The sequence below is a fragment of the Micropterus salmoides genome, unplaced genomic scaffold (genome assembly GCF_014851395.1).
Source record: "Micropterus salmoides isolate LMB-PRFRI ecotype aquatic unplaced genomic scaffold, ASM1485139v1 Ms_hic_scaffold_14, whole genome shotgun sequence".
NCBI lineage: Eukaryota > Metazoa > Chordata > Actinopteri > Centrarchiformes > Centrarchidae > Micropterus > Micropterus salmoides.
In genome coordinates, this window is record NW_024040485.1 from 5,739,928 (window position 1) to 5,760,277 (window position 20,350).

The 20,350-nt window shown below is 38.7% G+C and overlaps 1 pseudogene; it reads left to right on the plus strand.

The window, feature by feature from the left end:
• LOC119901712 overlaps positions 1 to 18,703 on the plus strand; it is a 74,470-nt pseudogene extending 55,767 nt beyond the window's left edge.
• The last annotated feature ends 1,647 nt before the right edge of the window (positions 18,704 to 20,350 follow it).

The following is a 20,350-nucleotide window of genomic DNA, read 5'->3' on the forward strand; positions in this document are numbered from 1 at the left end:
CATAAAATGTGCTTGTTCCTATGCCGTCCATATTGGATTGAAAGATAGAGGGGGTTCCCGGCCTCCCAGCCAATCAAATAACATATCATTGAAAAGCCCAGGATGTCTTCTGTACAGTACAGCAGGAATTAAGAGACTAGCACAAAAGATTTAAAGGAGAGGGATGAAACTCAAATTTCCGCTACGGTGGACATAAGTCAATGGGCTGGGTCTCTATTTAAATGTAATGTAAATAATAAGTGGGAGAGGTTATTTCAGGCACCCCTCACTCTGGACGTTCTGTACTGCTTGGATCAGCATGAAAATCTCAGTTAAATCATCAAGATTCAGTCAGCTCAATTCAATTTTATCCAGCCCTATATCACAAAGGACTAATTTGCCTCTTTACAGTCTGTATAGCATACCATGCATGACGATCTGTCCTTAAACCTTTGAATCACATGAGAAAAAACTCCCTATTAAGAACTGCGTTAGAAAATATCTGGTTCTTTGATAAAAATTCGAAGGTGAAAGCTTGTGTACATGAAAACATTTGAGTGAACTACGATTCCCAAGGTGCTTTTTGGCCAGAAAAATTAAATCACCAGGCTGTGATGTGGGCAGGTAGAAGGCAAAGATGGCGCTGAGAAAACACGAATAGATGTTAAATAAGCTTAAAAAGAGTAAAACAGCATGATGGATAAAGTTAACATTCAAAGTAGCATTAAAAAAAAACAAACAGCAGCAGAAGACAGAACAGTACAGTACACATATACCAATAAATAATGCAACAACAAAACAACTGTATTTGTCATAGTTAGCATATAGCACTGACCCGAGAGACAGCTTCATTTTTAGTGCCTGTTTACTTTTTTATAAACAGGGAAAGGTAATGCTGTGGTACTTTTTTAACAAAATGCCAAAACCTGCAACAGTTTTCCATTTTCTCACCAAAGGTAAATGCTGAAGAGTTGGCCTTTTTCTTACGTGTTGGCATGTATGCACCACAGCAGTTCTATTCAGGCACAGAGAACAACTTCTGTGCATTTTTTGTTCCCATACAGACTCAAATCTTGGCCTATTCTTTAAACGTCTGCTTTCTGTAGACACGGTTACATGCCACACTGCACCCTGTGATAAATCAGGCAAAAGGAAACCTCAGCAGTTCAAACAGGCAGGAGTGCTTTCGGTGTTTGGTGTCCCACCACTTGGCTCCCGCTGTGACAGAAACCATTTTCATCTGTGCGGCGTCCATGTTGGACATATGAAAGGATGTCCTCTGGTTCTGATTTCCTTGATTTGTTTCCTTTGTTTCCTCTTTTCATTTTGTTTCAGATTCATATCAAACTGGCCCACTGTTTGATCAGAAGCAGACTTACAATAGAACAGTATACGTTATTGTTTGCTTTATTCTTTTTCGGCAGGGGATTTAAGGTGTAATGAGTGCTGCAGAGTTTGCCAAGTTTAGTTTAGGGCTTCTCCTTACTCTTCCTTTCCATTTCTCGGCTTTTGTTATTTAACTGGCTTACCCTTGCATTTGGCAAACACTGGTTAAACTCAAGTAAAGAACAGACCCTGACACGTCTCTCTGTCTTCTGCCTCAGATATTCACTGGGAATCAGAACCATGACACTCCAGAGCTAAGGTCGATAGGTCCCCTCCTGACCCGCTTCGTGAGGATCTACCCAGAGAGAGCCACCAACGAGGGCCTGGGCCTCCGACTGGAGCTGCTGGGCTGCGAACTGGACGGTGAGTTCCATTTACCAACAGATTCAACAGAGGGAAATATATTAATATCAGAGGTTTTACATCGGCTGAATGGTGCAGTATTCCTGGATTCTTGTAATATCTGTAATTTCAGTACTCAACCTAATGCCTGCAATGTAAATGTCTGATTTTAAGTATTAGCATTATTTACATCAATATATTCTGATATCTAACTAATCTAACATCATAGTAAAATCTAGTCATATAAAGAGGAACTTAAAGTGAATTCACATGCCTACTTTATGTGTCTAAAACCTTTATTTATTGCCACACACAAATCAATAACACGCATGTATAAACTGTCTTCCGTAAGGAAATCTGTCTCCTCATATTACATTTTAATGTTACAATATTACAAGAAGGTTGATATTAAAGTAGATCTCTCCTGTGGTTTTTGGCTTTGGCAGCGTTGTTCTTGGTTGAGAATGAGTTTTTCAGTTAGTAAATCAGCCACTCTTTAGGTTAGTTTGAGCATCTTCACTCTAATATGGCAAAAACGACTTTTTTTCCATGCTGGCCATGAACAGTGAATAATAATTGTGTTATATTCATTATGTTACAGTATCATGAAAGTAGACCTTACGCCTAATCTACGAATAAAAGTTTAAGCACCTGTCAATACCTCACACCACATTCTTCAGACGAAAGTTCAAAAATTAACTGGCACATTGCACCGGTAGATATTCAGTTTTACAAAATACATAAATTATGTAAGATTAAATTGATGGCATAAATAGGTGGTGATGAAAGCTTCAAAATACAACATCTCGCCACCAACACCGTTCAGTTTCGCTAACGCCAAAGCACATTCAAGCTCCAGAAAAAAGCTCCTGTTTCATCACATTCACTCCCCAGTTTGGATCATCTCAGCTACTTTACCTTGACTACTTCTTCCGTCTAAACTTTCCATTCTGTGCTGCAGATGAAATAATGCAACGCTACACGTACAGTGTGAAATGCCCTTAAGGCTCAAGTGGCGTAAGTGAGTAGAAGAGGTTTAAACATGTTTGTACATCTTTTTGTTTTTTTCAAAAAAGGGAAAATGTTCAACATGCAAACAGCACTTTCAAACACATTTGCATCTCAGTCAGCCAACCAATCAGTCATTAAACAGTGAACTGCTTACACTTCAGGCTGCTTATCTGCACTTTAATGAGAAAGTAAAAGAGTAGGGAGGGTAAGCACTTGAAAGGCTGACGCATGCCATGGCAGGCTACTATCTCTACTGCAGCAGTGGTCAGAGCTGTGTGTGTGTGTGTGTGTGTGTGTGTGTGAGAGAGAGAGAGAGAGAGAGACAGGAGGGCTCGACCTCCTACAGTAGGTGAGGGAGGAACAGATGAAGGGAGGAGGGCGGCTCTCTGGAGTATCTGGTTGCACTGTAGGGAGAATGATAAGCATCAGCCAAAGCAGGCGAGATTGCAGAGTAGACAATGAGACGTGTGTGTGTGTGCGTGTGCATGTGTGTGAGAGAGAGAGAGAGAGAGAGAGAGAGAGAATCAGAGAAGTACAGAAGAGGATACAATAAGAATGGACAAGAAGATGACAAAGATTTGAGGTGAAATGAAGATAGGGGATAAACTTCAACTTTGCAAGAATCTAAGGAGGATTTTGGACTGTTAAGTAATACCTAAGAACCCCTGAAAACTTCAAAATCAGGTTTTGTGGGGTCTCAAAAATCCAAAGGCAGTTATTTGCTTTTCTTTTTACCTATACTGTAAATTGTATTTGAAAACAAATAAATGTAAACCTGCTAAAGTCGAATTACAGTAAACCAGTCTACCCTAACCCTGACACCTTCTGGCCCTGTGCCGCCTGATTATAATACAGTTACCAACCACTTATATGTATCAAAAAGCTTAGGATAGAATCACTCTTTAAATAGTTTGAATAGTTTGCTTATAATTATCAAGTAGAACGCTTACAGTGTTCATTTTGGGTTCTTTCATACATGAGAAAATATAGAAAGAATCTGATTATTATATGAATACGTTTTCAAACTCTGCTACCAGTTTGGCATTGATGGCCTACAGGTATTTTTAAGGCCTGTTGCAAATGTAGAAATGCACTGAAACCACTGTCAAGTTGTGGCTTAGCAGCCTATTTGCACTACTGATGTTATTGTATCTGTAAACAGCACAATACTGTTTTAAGCTATAGTGTAAATATAAAAATTTGATCTACAGTAAGCTATATTGAATACAGTACTGAACTGTATTACTGTAAAGGGTATTTTTTAGCACACATAGTACAGTAATTTAACAGTAAGTGAGTGAGTGAGTAATATTTAGCGAATATAATAAATAATAAATGTCAGTTAGATGGTAATATGCATGATATATTGGGAATGTGACCCAGACGTATGTGATGAAGAGGTTTCCACTGTAGTGTGTGTGTGCATATGGAGAGGGGGTGAATGGAGTGAGCGCAAAACAAAAATGAGAGGAAAAAGAAACAGAGCAAGGTATTTGAAGCAGCATGTCTGTGTCTGTACCAGATGAAAAGACTTTTTCTCTAGGAGAGTACAAAGACAACACACACACACACACAGACACACACAAACACACACACACACACACACAGACACACAAAGTGTCACAGGAGACGTAACAGAGACGCTTTAATCTGACTGCTAAGAGCACGTACACACGCATATGTACACACTCAGATGGATGCAAGTCACATGTGTACACTGGAAAAGGCATACAGATAAGACATTAAAGATACCGACAAACACACATCTTCCCACACTCTCAAACACACACATCAATTATCCAAATCACAGCCTGCTCGTACCTTGATGCTCGCTGAGGCTGCTTATCTCATCATTAATGTACGTAATGATAAAGCTTGAGGGTTCTGAACAGCTAAACAAACTGCTGTCATACAATTATAAAATCAAACTGTTCTACAGTTAATATTTAAAGCCTTTTTAATTTAAGGTGCTGGATGTTAGGTAATTTAACAAGCAGTTCCTTTGAATGTATTGACCAACTCATTCTCAACAAGTGTTTGTGTTCATCTGAGAGCCATACTGCGTGACTAAATCTCTTCCTATTTCCAACAAAGACATCGAGATGCGAAGTGAAGGTTACAAAAGCACCAGCGAAACTAACAAGCTCACAATACGCCTGCATATCAGTTTCGGCAGCTTAATGCTGCTTCAAGCTTTGAGTTAAATCATCTCCTTACATCCACGCTGTGAGAGCAAACCTCCGTCCCACTCAAAACACTGCAAACGCGTTTCCTTACAAAGTTTAATTACATGCGGACCATCTGTGATTTTTACATAGTCTACATATGCTAATTCAAGTTCAGTTAGCTTCATTTCCATAAAAACACATCACCAGAATTTAACAAGATACAAGAGTTTCTGTCATTATCACTTTGGTCCTTGATGGGAAACAAGAGAGCCGGCTCTTCAATCTCCAGAAAAATCGAGACTCTTGAGTTTCACAGGATTGTCAATGCGAGTGTCTTAATATCTCTTTCCCCCAAATGAGCCACAGTTCTCTTTACATACACAATGCAATATTAAAGGTTAATTTAAGCTTCAGATGTTATTACAATGCATAGATGCCCTTAAATTTGGTTAAATTTGTTCATGTCGTGCTGTGGAGATACATGATCCCTCCTCTCCCTTTAATTTCAGTACTTTTAGATATCCTATTTCACGTTTCTTCCTATTTGGTGAACATCATTAGATCAAACCCAACCCCCTGGTTTTTAGCATCTTTGGAATCTTTAAGGATTTACTTCCTGCTTTAAAGCTATAAATGTCATATAAGTGTCATAAATTGGCTTGTTTAGACCAAAAAGTCCCAGGAACTGGGGGAAGTCCCTTTTGCATGGCACATTAAGGTCATTAGATTGGTAATGTGTTCAAAAGTAACAGCTGTGTTAGACTTTTTTTGTTTGTTTGGGGGTTTTTTTTGCAAGCCGTGAGCAACAACACTTGTCCATGAGGAACTGTCTCCAAAGTCGAAAGATCTGTTCAGCGCCTTGTTATTGTTGACTACCTTTTCGAGACCCATCAAATAAATCGGGAAATAAAAGTACCTTCTGCTCATTCCTGTTTGCATTTACAACACATCTTAGGAACCGTGAAGATCGGATTAGTTAAGACTGATAACAGATCAGAAAGCAACGGGTTTTAGACATTGACAAGTACATGAGGAAACAGACAGGCATCACAATGAAACACAATGAATTAGTAGGGATGAGAAGCTCAGTTTCTTCTTCTGTTTGTTTGTTTTCTGTTTAAGTACATAAAGCAATAACAGTTGGCAAATAAAGTATAACATTTTTGTCTAGTACAAATACAAATAGTCTTTTATCCATCTCCCTCTTCAGACATTACGACTACAGCACTTCCCACCACCCCCATTGCCTCCACACTTCCCATGACCACTTTTGGGGCGACCACCACATCGCCGTTCACCATCCCCGGCACGAACCTGGCTCCAGACTGTCAGGACGGACAACAGGACTGTGCCAGCGAGACCGAGGCACCCGAAGACTACGACACAGTAACAGGTGAACCACCAAAACTATGTTCCTTTTGCCGTGTTCCTACCCTCCTCCGTGTCTGTATATATATATATTAATTTATTTATGTAGCAATCCCCAAAACTCATTTACAGTGTTTTGAAGGCAAAATATGTGAAACGTGAAAAAAATGATTGCGTTTGAATAATTTGTGTAAGTCTGCTTGTAGTCTGCTTTATCTGCTTTAAAGTTAAATACTCTTGCATGCCTTTTGTTTTTTTCATCCTGTTGCAGTCATCTCTTTCATGTCTACTACGATGGTATATCTTTTTGATTTTGACAGATGGGGAACTCGATGAACTAGACCTAAAGAATTCTCCCTTATCTTCCCTCTCTCTGTTTAAGTTTTGACGGAATAGGGTATTTTCTGTTTAACTTTAATTCTATCTTGCATTTTTTAGTAGAGCTTAACTGCACCATTCTTGTTTAAAATTCTCCTTTATCTTCCCTTTTACAGCTGTGAGAACTTTGCCTGGAAATCCATTTCAGTTTTCTCTGAAAAACATTGATACAAAAAAAACTGCATGCTTTGGATTTTTTGATTTTTTAAATATTTTCTGCAGTGCAAACCGACATGAAAGCTTGGTATTGATTTCTAGAAATCTTTCGGTGTGTTGAGTATGTGTTGGCATCTGTGTGGATGGGGCCAAACCACCTGACCTTTGACCCCACTCTCCCACTCTGTCCCATCTGTCTATAGCTGGAGGCATCACAGCGGCCGACCCCATCATGGACTTACCAGGTGAGGTCTGCCACAATCTGCTTCCATGTTTACTGTTCTCAACTTTCAGTTATTAGTAAGTACACTGTACTTAGTAACTTTAAAGTGAAAAATGTACAAATAAATGTGCCAGTTCAGGATTGCCAGATCAGTTCATTAATTCAGCAAATGGTCCCATCATTCAGTGTCACCATAATTACTGACTGCAGTCACAAAGAACAATGAAACTGACTTCGATGGGAGTAAATGGCTTTTTCATTGCCCCAGTTCACAAATGAGATTTTACCTGAACACTGCTCAGCACTGACACAACGGGACTGCAGTGTTGATAGATTTGCTCTAAAATGCATTTGCATTGTTTTTGATAATGTTTTTTCATTGGTCGTGCCAGTAAATCCAGTTGAATTGAACTAAAAAGGGTGGACAGATGGAAAAGGCAGAAATCAAAAAAAGGCTAACTTTAAAGGGCAGGGAAAAGCGATTCAGAAAAAGTAAACTGTGAAGAGATAGAAACAGTACAACACAAATATCTTGTTCATGGAGTTAAAGCAACAAAACTCAGGCAGTTTGTCAAAAGACAAATGGTTATTTGTGACATAATGGTTATTTTATTTACCTCATGTTCTACATTGCAATGCAATTAAATGTAGCAGCAAATGCTCATGTGAGACTCAGACTGAACTATAGCAGTGCTTACTGATCTTTTTGGCTTGTGACACCTTAAAACAATGTGCACCCCACTGTTTACTCCTTTTCAAAGGTTATGGCCTTGGTTGTGTGCACAAGTTGTAAGCAGTCCATTTTAAGCATTTTTAAGGCCTAAAGAGGTGAAGATATTCACTATTTCACCAGAAGATAGCAAGAAAATGATTTAAAAGTCAAATAATTATATATCTTACTATTTATTATTATTTAATCATCTTGTGACCCCTTTGGATTTATCTTCGACCCAAAGCACAAACCTACCACAACAAGTTCCTTGATCACAATAATGAACTATAAGGATCCGGCTCAGGGCATTTGAGGTTCAAACTGTGTTATATGGAAGTAGGTTCAGCAGAAGAAGGAAAACTAGGTAGCAAAATAGTATCAGTGAATAGAGATGAGAGAGAAAGAAGAGTGTGAGAAGGATGCAGAGGTAGAGGCAAAAAGCGAAAGGAAGAGTGAAGGTAAAAGAGAGGATTGGAGTGAGGTATAGTGAGCGCCAGAGAGAGAGAGAGAGATAAAGGCCTCTTGGGTCTCAATTAGCCGAGTCGAAGTATCGCATGAAGACAGCTTGGGGTTGGAGGGGGGTTACCGGCTCCAGGGTCATCTCTGCATCCTATTAGCCTCTCAGAAACAACATGTCCAGTGTTCAGAGTTTTCTGCATTCACTTGGATGCTGTGGTGAACCGCTGCCGCCAGTCGACTGCTGGCACAGGCAGAAAGGAGGTCGGGAAATGTAGGGATTTTTCAGGGGCCCACATCCGCATGCTGGTGGCACCACGCCTTTCTCTGCGTAAGGTCCCTTCATTCCTCTCTCTCGATGTCCTGATCCAAAACATATGTAGCCTACTTGTTGGTGCTGTTTTCTATCAGTGGTGACGTCTTAGTTCCTGTCTTCCACTGAGGCTGTAGAGCAAAGTGTCCTGCAGCGCTGTACGACGTGTACAATTGCAGCTGTCTCTCTGTCTTTCTCACCCCATTCCAGCTGCACAAGCCTTTTGTTTGCTGCAATAAGTTTTCCACGAGCTATACAATTTATACTGCGTGTACAATACAGCAGGAACAGTGTTCTGATATTGATGTTGTAGTTTCTTCTTCAGGCCGTCTCCTCTTCCCCTCCAGACTGAAGCTAATTCAGTGGGTAAACGCCGTACATGATAAAGTTTCATTCTGTTAAACAGAGAGTTGTACAGTACAGCAGACAAGAACTCTAGGAGCATTTAATTCTGGATAGTTTAACTCTTCACACAGTCAGCGAAAAACAGAAGTGTATGTGGACAAACTGGATAATTTTTCATTGCTTTAACACAAAATGCATTCAGTGACCACTTTCTCCAAAATCCATGAACTCTTTTCTCTTGACTACTTCACCACCTGCAAAACACTGTTTATCTACAGCACATTTTTCAGATGCTAACACACTGTGTCCAAAACTGTTAAAAACACATTCAAAACAGAAAGATGGCAAATGTCCTGCATTTCTGCAGCAGCTGGACAGATATATAGAACATCTTAGCAGAACATTTATGTACATTTTATGTTTACATCTATGAGAAATGTGTGTGGTGTTTTGAATGTGGTTTTACTGTAAAACTGCAAGCTGAGTGTAACGCATTATATTATTATATTTTAGCAGAATTGGTTCAGGAGGCTGGTGCATCAATTATAGGTTGTGGTCATTGTGTCTCAGGTAATAGCAGAAAATGCAGAAAAAAAACAACAAACGAGAGTATTTTACTGCACTGCATAGCAAAACAGAAACAATTACAAAAAGTATGAAATGGAAACGTTCCTGTCTATTGGATCCGTTTATGACGATTATTCATAATATGTTTGAGGGCCGTGAAAATTACAGGAGAAACAGCAAGGCAGGAGGGCGCGGGGAGATGGCCTTGAAATAGGGGAGAAACCTGAGAAAAATGGGAATGCTGGCAGGTATAAAATCCTGCATACTTTCTCACCTTCACACAACTGGCCATAAAATGAGCGTCAGATTGTTGGTTTACAAAAATTGTCAGATTACACCGTGTGTTTCGGAGGAGACAGCTGACATTGTTGCATGTGTTGCTAGAAGCCTCGCAGCTATAATCCTTATCCTCCTGAAAGTTCAGGTCTCGTAAACAACCATGAAGCATCTTAACTGAAAACATCCTTTGTCATCAAAAAACTCACATGCGACTCCAACTTTGTTGCAGCGTACGTGTGGTTCGCCTGCAACTTTGATTTCTCGTCGCTCTGCGGCTGGACCAGAGAGACCGGTATGGGGGCAGAGTGGCTCATCCAGACCAACGGGGCTCCTGCCGTCCACAAAGGGCCGACCCTCGATCACACAGGTAGGAGATGTGTGCTCACCGTTGTGTTAAAGGGTTGTTTTTTTTCAACCAGCACCACTCGACAGACGCTCTGGGAGAGCACTCTGCGGCTCTCTATGTCACTAAGCAGCTGTTGAAAGCCTGTCTGAAGCTCTTTTGCTAGAAGTTGGAATATTTTTACCTACTCTACGCTTTAAATAACACTTTACAGTCTGTGCTGCTGGGATTTCACAACAGTGCCTCTTTTTTTAAAAGAGAAAAAGATGCCTACGATGTAAAAAGAAACTCCCGTTGGACACATAACCTTATTCCTACTCTGAAGAACAAAGAGTTTGTGAACATGGAAAAACATTCATGAACTTTTGCTCAGCGTGGAGTCACTAAATCGTTTATTCATTTTGAGACAGACCAAAGACCAGAAGCAGATCATTCCATAAGTAGGTCCATATTGACGGGGACTTCACCAGGCATAAACACTACAGATATACAGGTGAAATTAATTCAGACTGGGCTAGTTACCAGTGTAAATAAAGGTAAATAGAGCAAGATATATATTTTTTGACATGAGCAGGACAAAAGATTAAAGTCGTGGACATCCTCGAGTAATAATGACGCATATCTTCCAAAAATAGTGTTTTTATAGGAAGTTTGCCTGAATTTTTAAATCCGAGTTCAGACTGTTGTTGTTTGGATAGGTCTTTTTAACAGTTTTTAACAATATAGTTTTTATTTCCTTTTTTTCTATGGCTTTTTTGTGGGTATTAATTTTCTGTGTTTGGGTAATCAGCGCTGGCTGATTAGAATGGGAGCGCTGTAATTTTCATGTTTTTTTATGGATGAATGAGTTGTACACAACATTATCTTGGCACTAATAAGCAAGTAACCAAATCATTTGCATTTCTTTCCTTTATTTAATTACAAAAAGAGTTACAGACAAATAACATATGACAGATGACACATGAACACAAAGTATGGAAGAAAATAAGAATTAAACAGAAATGCTATCAAAATCATGAACTAAACGTCTAGTACATTTGTAAAAACGACCTAAATGGCACCTTAAAACAACAAACAGCTGTCTAAATCCACAAATATTAACAAGACCAATCCAAAACCATAACGTAATAAGGCTAACCCCCAAAACATCAGCAGTATACAGTTAATTCATAACCGACTATGAATATAAAGTATAGTCAGCACTATTGAATAGAACAGAGCAGAACTTGCAGATGCTTTGAGCCTTAAAACACTTTGAAAATGAAGAGATGGCCTTGAGAAACTTGACTTTTTAAAGAACACAGCACTCAGATTTATCAGTGTGCCTCAGCTCTCTGTCCTTCTCTCAATTCAAACCTCTTGTGATGGATGTTTTTTTGTGGAGACAGCAGCAGCTCTAAAATGAATGGTTTAACCTTGATATCTTGACTTAACTAGATCACAAGTAAAAAATAAAATAATAAAAAGAGCCCTTTGTGATGTCAAGTCATATCTTCCCATGAAACATGCTGATATTGAGTTGTTGTCAAAAACCATGCAAAGTCCTTGAATGTTATGTCTTCGGGAATGTGTGAAGCGTGATACTAAATAATTATACAGATATGAGATGTGTTTTAACTTCATGAAATAACAGTGAAACACTGGCAACGGAACAGACAGGTATTTACATTAAGCCGTTATCTGAATGCAAAGAAGTAAATGCATAATGAATGCTTTAGTTTTGGAAACCTTTCATTGTCACAATTAAGCTTGATTTAATCATATTAACAGAAAGCATGTACAGAAAACAGCATTTCTGACTGTATTTTTACATTCTTTAAGCTCTTATTTTGAAATAGTATTATGAAGAGTCACCAGATCTGCTGCAATGGGTTCTCACGCTGTCAGGAGGCCCTTAACGCAGCACAAAGCCACTTCTTACCTTGTCTTTTGCTGCCCCCTGCAGGCGGACCAGGGAACTTCATCTACATGCAGCTGAGCGACACAGACCCACCAAGTAAAACCGGTGAGGATGATGATGATGAGGACAAGGTGGCGAGGTTGGTCAGCCTGCCCATCACCGCAACGGACACCGACCTGTGCATGTCCTTCTGGTATCACATGTTCGGTGAACACGCGGGAGCGCTTCACATCAAGCAGAGCAAGGAGGCTGAGGGGGGTCAGATCATGTGGACGGTCAGCGGTCACCAGGGCAGCCGGTGGAGGGAGGGACGAGTTTTACTGCCACACTCGAGTGTCTCATATCAGGTACTAGAGAGACCCAGATATGTCAATAATACATCACTTTATTAGTGATTTTCATGTAACGTAAGCAAAATAGAGGGTTTGAATCTTGTTTGTGATTTAGATCACCTTAGTTTAGATCATTTTGTCCTTTTATAGGATAAAAAGTACTGTAAATGATTCTTAAAGTTGATCCCAGCTCTCTATTTGAGACAAGTATATTGTTATTTTTAGATCATCCCTTCTCCATTTGGACAGTTTTTGTTGGTGTGCTGATATCTTACCTAAAACTGACATAATTGACATCTGTAAAGCCTTGACGAGTTTTAAAGAAAGAGACAGCAAACCAGGAAACTTAAAATAAAATAAAAGTAGGAAAAGCACAAAGTGTGTACAGAGAGGTTAAAGTTGCCTTGCAGACACATGGTCTTGGCTGCTCTGGTTTCCTCCATAAGTTGAAAAACATAGTTAGTGGAAAAGAGAAAACTCAAATTTGCATTAGCTTGTATAGAAAATGGATGGATGAACAAAACATAATGATAAATTCTCAACCATGTTTTGTATCACCCCATATCTGATGCAAGTTAAGCTTTACTTTACTTTATATTTTCTACATTACTGCCAAAAAAAAGCATAAATAAGCTATTTTCAGGTAAATAGGTTGTACTGTGTATATTGAACATGTAAAACAGTGGTTCCCAACCTCAACCCTGCTTATATAAGTAGTGTCTTAATCAATTTTTTAAAAAATATATTTTTGGGAGTATTATGCTTTTAGTTAATCTTGGAAAGATGAGAGAGATGTGGAATGCTGATGAGGAGATCAGGTTTTCCGACAGTAATACCTTTTAAATCTCTTCTTAAATCAGACTTTCAGAGCTTTAGTCTTTTTGTCTAATTTCCTGTTTCTTTTTTTTACTTTTATCTTACATAGCTGGAATTGTTCATAAAATGTAATGCTTTTATAAATTTTTCATTTTAATATGCTGCCTCGTGTGAAGCACTAAATCGGGTTTTGAAAAGTGCTCTGTAAAAATTGTGACATGCAACAAAGGTCATTGGCCGAAGTCAAACCAGGGACATTGCGGCTTATGGTCCGTGCCACTACCTGCAGCAGTTTAACCAAATAGTGATTTTCTTTTCACATTGTTTAATTTTAGACATTTTAGAGGTCAGAAGAAGTGATGCTTCTTGTTTTCAACAACAGAAAAGCAATACTTAGGGGGATAAAATTTGTTTTCTTCTTAGTATTTTGTTTCATTGATATAAAACTTTAAAGGTACAGTTTGGGTGGTTTGTTGTTTGGTTTTAGAATGACTAGAATGACTATTTTAAGCTGAGTATCTTAAGCTCCTGTTTCAATGAATGCGTGTGACTGACTGACTGTGGGTTGCTATTTGCAGGTGGTTGTTGAGGGCGTCGCAGACAGACGCAGTGCAGGTCACATAGCTGTGGACAACATCCAGATCATTGATGGACTCAATGCTGAGGACTGCAAGGGTGTGTATTGTACAGTTATGACTCACTCGGTTTATCAAATGTGTACCATTATACTGTTGTACTATCTAGTGATCTAGCTGCCCCAAAATAATTCTCAGGGCAGGAGCTGAATTCTCAAAGGAGTCTTTTTGGTTTCAAAGTTTATAAAGTTGCTTTTCTTCCCTCCCCTGCTCCTCTAAATGTTACTCTGCTCTCAGTTGTGTGTTGTAAACAGTTGCTTTGATGGAGACGTTTTTTCTCCTCCAGATCCAGAAGCTCCGACGTCTCCGCCAACTGAGATCTTCATCCTACGTAAGTGGATTTCTGACTCAAACTTGGTCATTACAGTGTCATTATGTTCATTTTGGACAGGTCTCCACAGACAGCGAGGTTGACAAAATTTTTGAAAAAGATGGTTGATAAATGAAATTTCAGCTCAGTCAAGGCGCACCTAGTCCTTATGGATGTCCAGAATGGTAGAATTTCTATTGACCAGTCCTGAGCTGTGGCGTTTGCAGACAGAGTCAGACAAATTCAATGACAATGAAAAACAATCAATTATTACCAAATTAAGAGTTTTGGAACCACACGTGTTTGATTTCTCTAGGAAAAATGTCTGTCTTCTCCAAAAAAGTAAACATGTTTGTACTGTATGTCCTTGCACAATCTATGAGTCACACACAATTTATTTATTTTGACATCTTATAGGACCACATGAGGGGATTTTCATGTTTTAGAAAAATGAACTACATATACTTGACATTACTGCAGACCAGTTTTCCGAAGCATACCATAGATTTTCTATTCATTGATCTTCCAGGCAGCCAGTCGTCTCCACTTGCATATGTTTCACTACTCATTTTAACCTGCACATACATGAAACTTTCTTGAGATAGACAATCCATTAAAATAAACAGTTGCCATATTAAAAAGGCAGTGCTATGCAATTATGTACACAACAGGGTGTTTTTTTGTTTTGCTACGTTTTGTCTGGGCTGAATGCGCTCCAAAATTTATAATGTAGGGAAATCAAACTCAGAAGACCAACAATAAAGAAAAATGGAAGTTGTGGCTGCCTTTTGTACTACTGTATAATCCAGAACAGTATGGTCCTTTAAGCCTGTAATCACAAGTCATTTGAATAGATTATAACTTGTATCCATCTTTTCCTTTCTCTCTCGCAGCGATGGACTCCCTCTCACAGGAGAACAGCGAGCTCGGTGGCCCAGGCAACATGCTGAAGACCCTGGACCCCATCCTCATCACCATCATCGCCATGTCAGCACTGGGTGTCTTTCTGGGCGCCATCTGCGGCGTCGTCCTGTACTGCGCCTGCTCCCAGGGCAGCATGACAGACAGAAACTTATCTGCCCTGGAAAACTATAACTTTGAGCTGGTGGACGGCGTGAAGCTAAAGAAGGACAAGATGAACGGACAGACTAACTATTCAGAAGCGTGAGGGGAAAAGAGAGACGGAGCTGCGCTTGCTCCGCATGGACACGTGATGCAGCCAATCAAGCAGGAGGAACACAGGGCTGAAGCCACCAATGGGACGGCAGGGTGGGCTGAAAGTGAGCCAATGTAATTTTTTTTCTCAGGAGCGGCAGTGGAATGGACTGACCTGTAGGGGGCACTGTGTATAAAGAATCTGTACAGCAAAAAAAAAAAGAAGAAAACTAAGGATTCTATTTGTTTTTCGGTGTGCTTTGTTGAGTTTATGTAATCACATGCTGGTGTTGAGACCAATTCAGATGAAAGTATCGTTTCTGTACTTTTATGGAAAGATAAGATTAGACTTATTTTGTTGTTGTTGTTTTTTTTTTGGTCTTTTTTCAGATGTCATAGTTTCACAGAAAGAGCGGTGTATGTGAAAATCGCTCTTCTGATATCTGGGGCTCTTTAGCTGGCCATATGTCTGTGTGTGTGTGTGTGTGTGTGTGTGTGTGTGTGTGTGTGTGTGTCACATTCATATACATCTGCATTTAAGGTGTGTATGTGTCTAGCTGTAGGCGTATATGTGTGCATTACACTCGTGTTTGTCTGTATACATGAAGTGCAAGCATCTTTCCGTGTGTGTGTGTGTGTGTGTGTGTGTGTGTGTGTGTGTGTCTGTGTGTTTGTGTGTGTCTGTGTGTGTGTGAAAGCGGGTACCATCGTGACCTATGTCTAGTTCCGACAGTGCCTTTTTTTTTTTCTGTTGCCTTGTTTTCTGCTGGTTGTTTTTCTCATCGGCTGGCGTTCCGTCCAGGGTTCCTACACAAACATGTGGAAAAGTGATTACACAACTACAAATGGTTGGTATTGTAGTATACTGTCAAATAGCGCATGTGTTGGTGTAGATCTGAAGATCTGGCCTTGATGACAGTCGTACTTACACCCATTAAAACGTTAAAATCCAAGTTAGGCAGTTAACATTTAGGTTTTGGAAAGCTTTGGAAAAACTCTGGAATTTCAGAATGGAAAATGTGTAGGAGCCCTGAATGCCTCGTTTTCATGGCACATGACGCATCCAACACATTGTATATAGGTTTTAATATATTTGAGCACCCTTTTCTATAGAAAAAGACACCAGTGCCGCAGTATCCTTTCTGTGTTGGAATCAAACTTGCCCTAATCTCCAAAAATCTGAAAATGTACAGAAAATATTAATTTTAAGAAAACATGTTGTTTGTGTTTCTTTTACAAATATGATCTGGTTAACGTTTTGTGAATTTTGTCGTTGTTTCTATTTGTGCTCTGGGAACAGGAAGGTTTTTAAAAGGATGGAAATAGCTTTGAGATTATGTGAAATGGCTTACGGGAAGTGAAGTTTTTGTACAGGGTAAAATGAACAACCTCAGTACCACTAAGATGACGACAGTGCGTCAAGGATGGATCATCTGGATTGAAATATTTTATATTATTGCTAATGGCTAACATTTCTTACTGGCACACAAAATGACTTAAATGAATGAATTAAACCTCTAAGCAGAAGTGTGTCCAACAGCCTGGAAGCCATCAGAAAGACTTCAAGTCTCACCAGGTCCATTGGCATCTTTTATTGAACTGTGGAGGCTCTGAATGATTGAAAAATCAAGAATTAACGTTTGCCATGACATGTCAGTGTTTTTCTTGTGTTGACTATCAGAGGAGAAATATTTGATGGGGCAAACGGATGTTTAACAACCCCAACAGGTGACTAATTGCAGCTGATCATACTGTCCAATTCTTGGCAGTGTCCTGGAAATAACACTCAGTCACATTTTCATAACAAAGATGAGTTTACTAGCTAATCAGAGCAGCAACCCAACAGGAATGCCTTGTAAAACCACAGGGCTCATTCTTTTCATTTCTTTATTTCAAAGAAATCTTAAAATTGGACTTTAGAAAGGGTAATTTGCAGTGAAGGCACTCTGTCTTTGTTTTTTGCATGTTTCTTCACTTTTTTCTGTGGGATTCCCCATTTTACTCATCTCTATTTGCAAGAGATTTATTTAGCTATCAAAGCTGCAAAAGGGCCTTATTTCCTGTCATCAACAGTGATCAATGTCCTCTTAGCAACTTAAAATTCCTGGATGAAATCACTTTAAACTGATTCCTTCTAAAACATTTGGGTATTTTTCAGTGAAAAATTGGTTTAAAACTGAAAACGACGAGCCATATAAATACTGTACTAATACTGCTTTGTTGTGTTTTAGCTTTTGTAGCTAAATGTGTTGTGATACTGGTGACTTGTTCATAGCACTGTATAGGTGAGAGGATTGAGTCTTTGAAGCCAGAAATTTCACCAGTCAATAACTCATTGGTATCAATGAACAACCTTATCAACCTCCAACAGATGTTATATGTTCACTCTGTGATAAAATACAGGACAGTTCTTGCTGAATGTCTGTTTATCCTGAGTAAAACTGACAGATCCTTTACTTACAAATATTATAAAGCCATTAAGCAGGTATGATAGTTTGACGTATTGCCTCTGGCAACTGGGAGAACACTGTAAGATCTGCCCATTTTTAATGTAGCATTATGTGGCATCATGTGAGCTCAAAATGTGAAGTGAGACTGTTCTTCAGTAGTCAATATAGCATGCATTCTCAATTATTTCCTGATGAGGCTTTAGAAACTCTCATTTTATCAGTTTTTGTTGTAAAGAAAATCCACCGCCTCAAGTGGTTCAGTTTAAATCAAATTATTGTCTGTAACGACTGAGAGAGCATTTCCAATCAAACAAAGGTGCTCTGACTCTTGAGATGTTCATTATTGTTAGCTCTTGAAAATCACACTGGTTCAATCGTCTTTGTATAATATCAACTACATATGGTTACAGCAGAAGAACCAGACAAGATTATGGGAATCAAAATGTAATTTCAGTCTGACAGAATGTGTTTCTAATATTTCAGACTGACATCAAAAAGCTCCTTCCCCTTTAAACAAGAAAGGATGCTGCAGCACTAGATGTAAAAACAAATGTTGCACTGATATATTTAAAAAAAAATCTGTGTTTATGATGTTGATTTATGAGAAGAGAGAGAGAAGGAAGGAGAACACAGTGTTATTGTTGCTTCTTTTTAACACAGTTTCAGATGACAATGTTATAATTCTGAAAAGTACAATTTACAGAGATGTTTTTCATTCTCGAAAAAGCTTATATCTCTTTGAAATGTAACAGTTTTATTTACTTGGTATAATATCACCTTGTGTTTTTGTCACTGATGTGTGTGCCATTTTTTTTTTCTTTGTATGACAACAAAAAATGTTTTATTTTCAATACTGCTTCTGTAATTTTTGCTGTCCCCAATCCAGAAAAAAAAAAACAAGAAAGAAAATAAGGAAGTAAAAAAAATGGAAAAGCAGTGAGGCCTTAAGTGACTAAAAGTATTGTTTGTACTTTGACTTTCTGGTCAGCACCCAGACTCATCCTTCTCTGTCGTCTCAGACTCTGATCATTGACTATTACATTCCAAAGAATTGGATCGAATAAATGTTTTAAGTAAAAGCTGCTCTGCTTTTTCTTTCCTACCTCAGAGAGAATAGTTTGCTATGAAGGGTCAGTTTGCCCATATTACAAATCTATGGTATAAGGTGATTCAGATAGTTAAAGTTTAATTTGCCCATTTTTTTTTCATTGGAACTACCTTTTATTGAAGAAATAGTCCCAAAAACAACATCTTCTTTGGATTAGCCTAAGAATTGGAGACATTTTGCTCATAAATACATGTTATTGTTAAATTTTATTTGTCACACACTTAAGCATCATAAATGGAATTCCATTGTTTTAGGGTGCATATCTCAGGTATCTCAAAATCTGGGCAAGTAAAACCAAAAACTATCTGTCAGGCTGATAACGTTACCACTACCAGGTAAATGGTAAAACATGGTGTTACTCAACCTCTAAGCATCAGGCATAAGGAAATTAAGATTAAAGGAATAGTTAGACGTTCTGAGAAGTAGGCTGCTAGCTTAGACAGCTAGCTAACAGTGAAGCACAGAAAAGTCACAAGGAAAGCAGTGCTAATTACCAGTTTAGAGCTATGCTAGCTAGCAATTAACACACTTTTAAACATATTTTTCAGCAAGAAATAAATAATTAAACCAACTATATTCTGCTTATAATATTATGGCATAATAATATTGGTGGTGAAGTTATCATCTGTAGAATTTTGAGTGGTGAGTAAAACCTCTAGGTAATGTCAATGTGCATGTGCCCCCAGTTCAATGACAATAGGCTATGTACCAATAGTGTATACTCTGTTTCTGTTTACAGTTATTGTACAAGAAATGAATAATTTACTGTTTGATCTCAATCCAACTGTGACTTCAGAAAGCCTGTCCACACAGAGAAGCACAATATTTTTTAAAGTTGAGATTTAAAATTCATTCTTGACCTTAAAAACAGCAGTTGGCCAAACAATTTCACAAGATTTTCTTCAGCAGATGAAGCGTTTCCCAGTGGAAGATGCTCAAAAGCTCGATAATCCTTACAACTAAAGTTCAGGAACTAGACCAAGCCAATTCCTCCTCATTATCTGAATAAATTACCCATTTTCACACCTCACACTGGCGCGATCTTTGTTAGTGAACAGCTACTAATAAGCATTTTTAAGCAGACATTTTTTACTGTCCCAGTAAGCCATTAAAATGTGTGACAGTGAGACATCATGCACAATACTAGGACCCTGAAACATGACATGGCATGTCAGCTAAATGGAGTTCATAATTTAAACCTATTTTCCTTGAACTTCTACTATTCTTTGACAACTGGGCAACCTTCATCTCCTGAGGGAGGTCTCATGATACAGTCGAAAGCTCCACAGCAATGAATGGACCTTGTTTTGCCAACTATTTTTGCAAATATTTTAAAAAGTCAATTTTTTGTTTTCCAAAACCTTTCGTGTGCTGCTTTCACCATTATTTACAATTACTTTAATATTTTGCAGGTGTGGGTTGCTCCTCTGTTACCATTGTGCACTGCAGTGGGGGTCTATAGAGTATAAAAATAGTATTCAGAAATCTGTTTTATTTAGCTATACGGTGTGAACTCACTAAATACTCAACCTGCTTAGAATGATGTTGTCTAAAACTGGACACAGCAAAGGATAAAGAGTAAAGACTAAAACCGACAAACATGTAACAAAGCAAAACA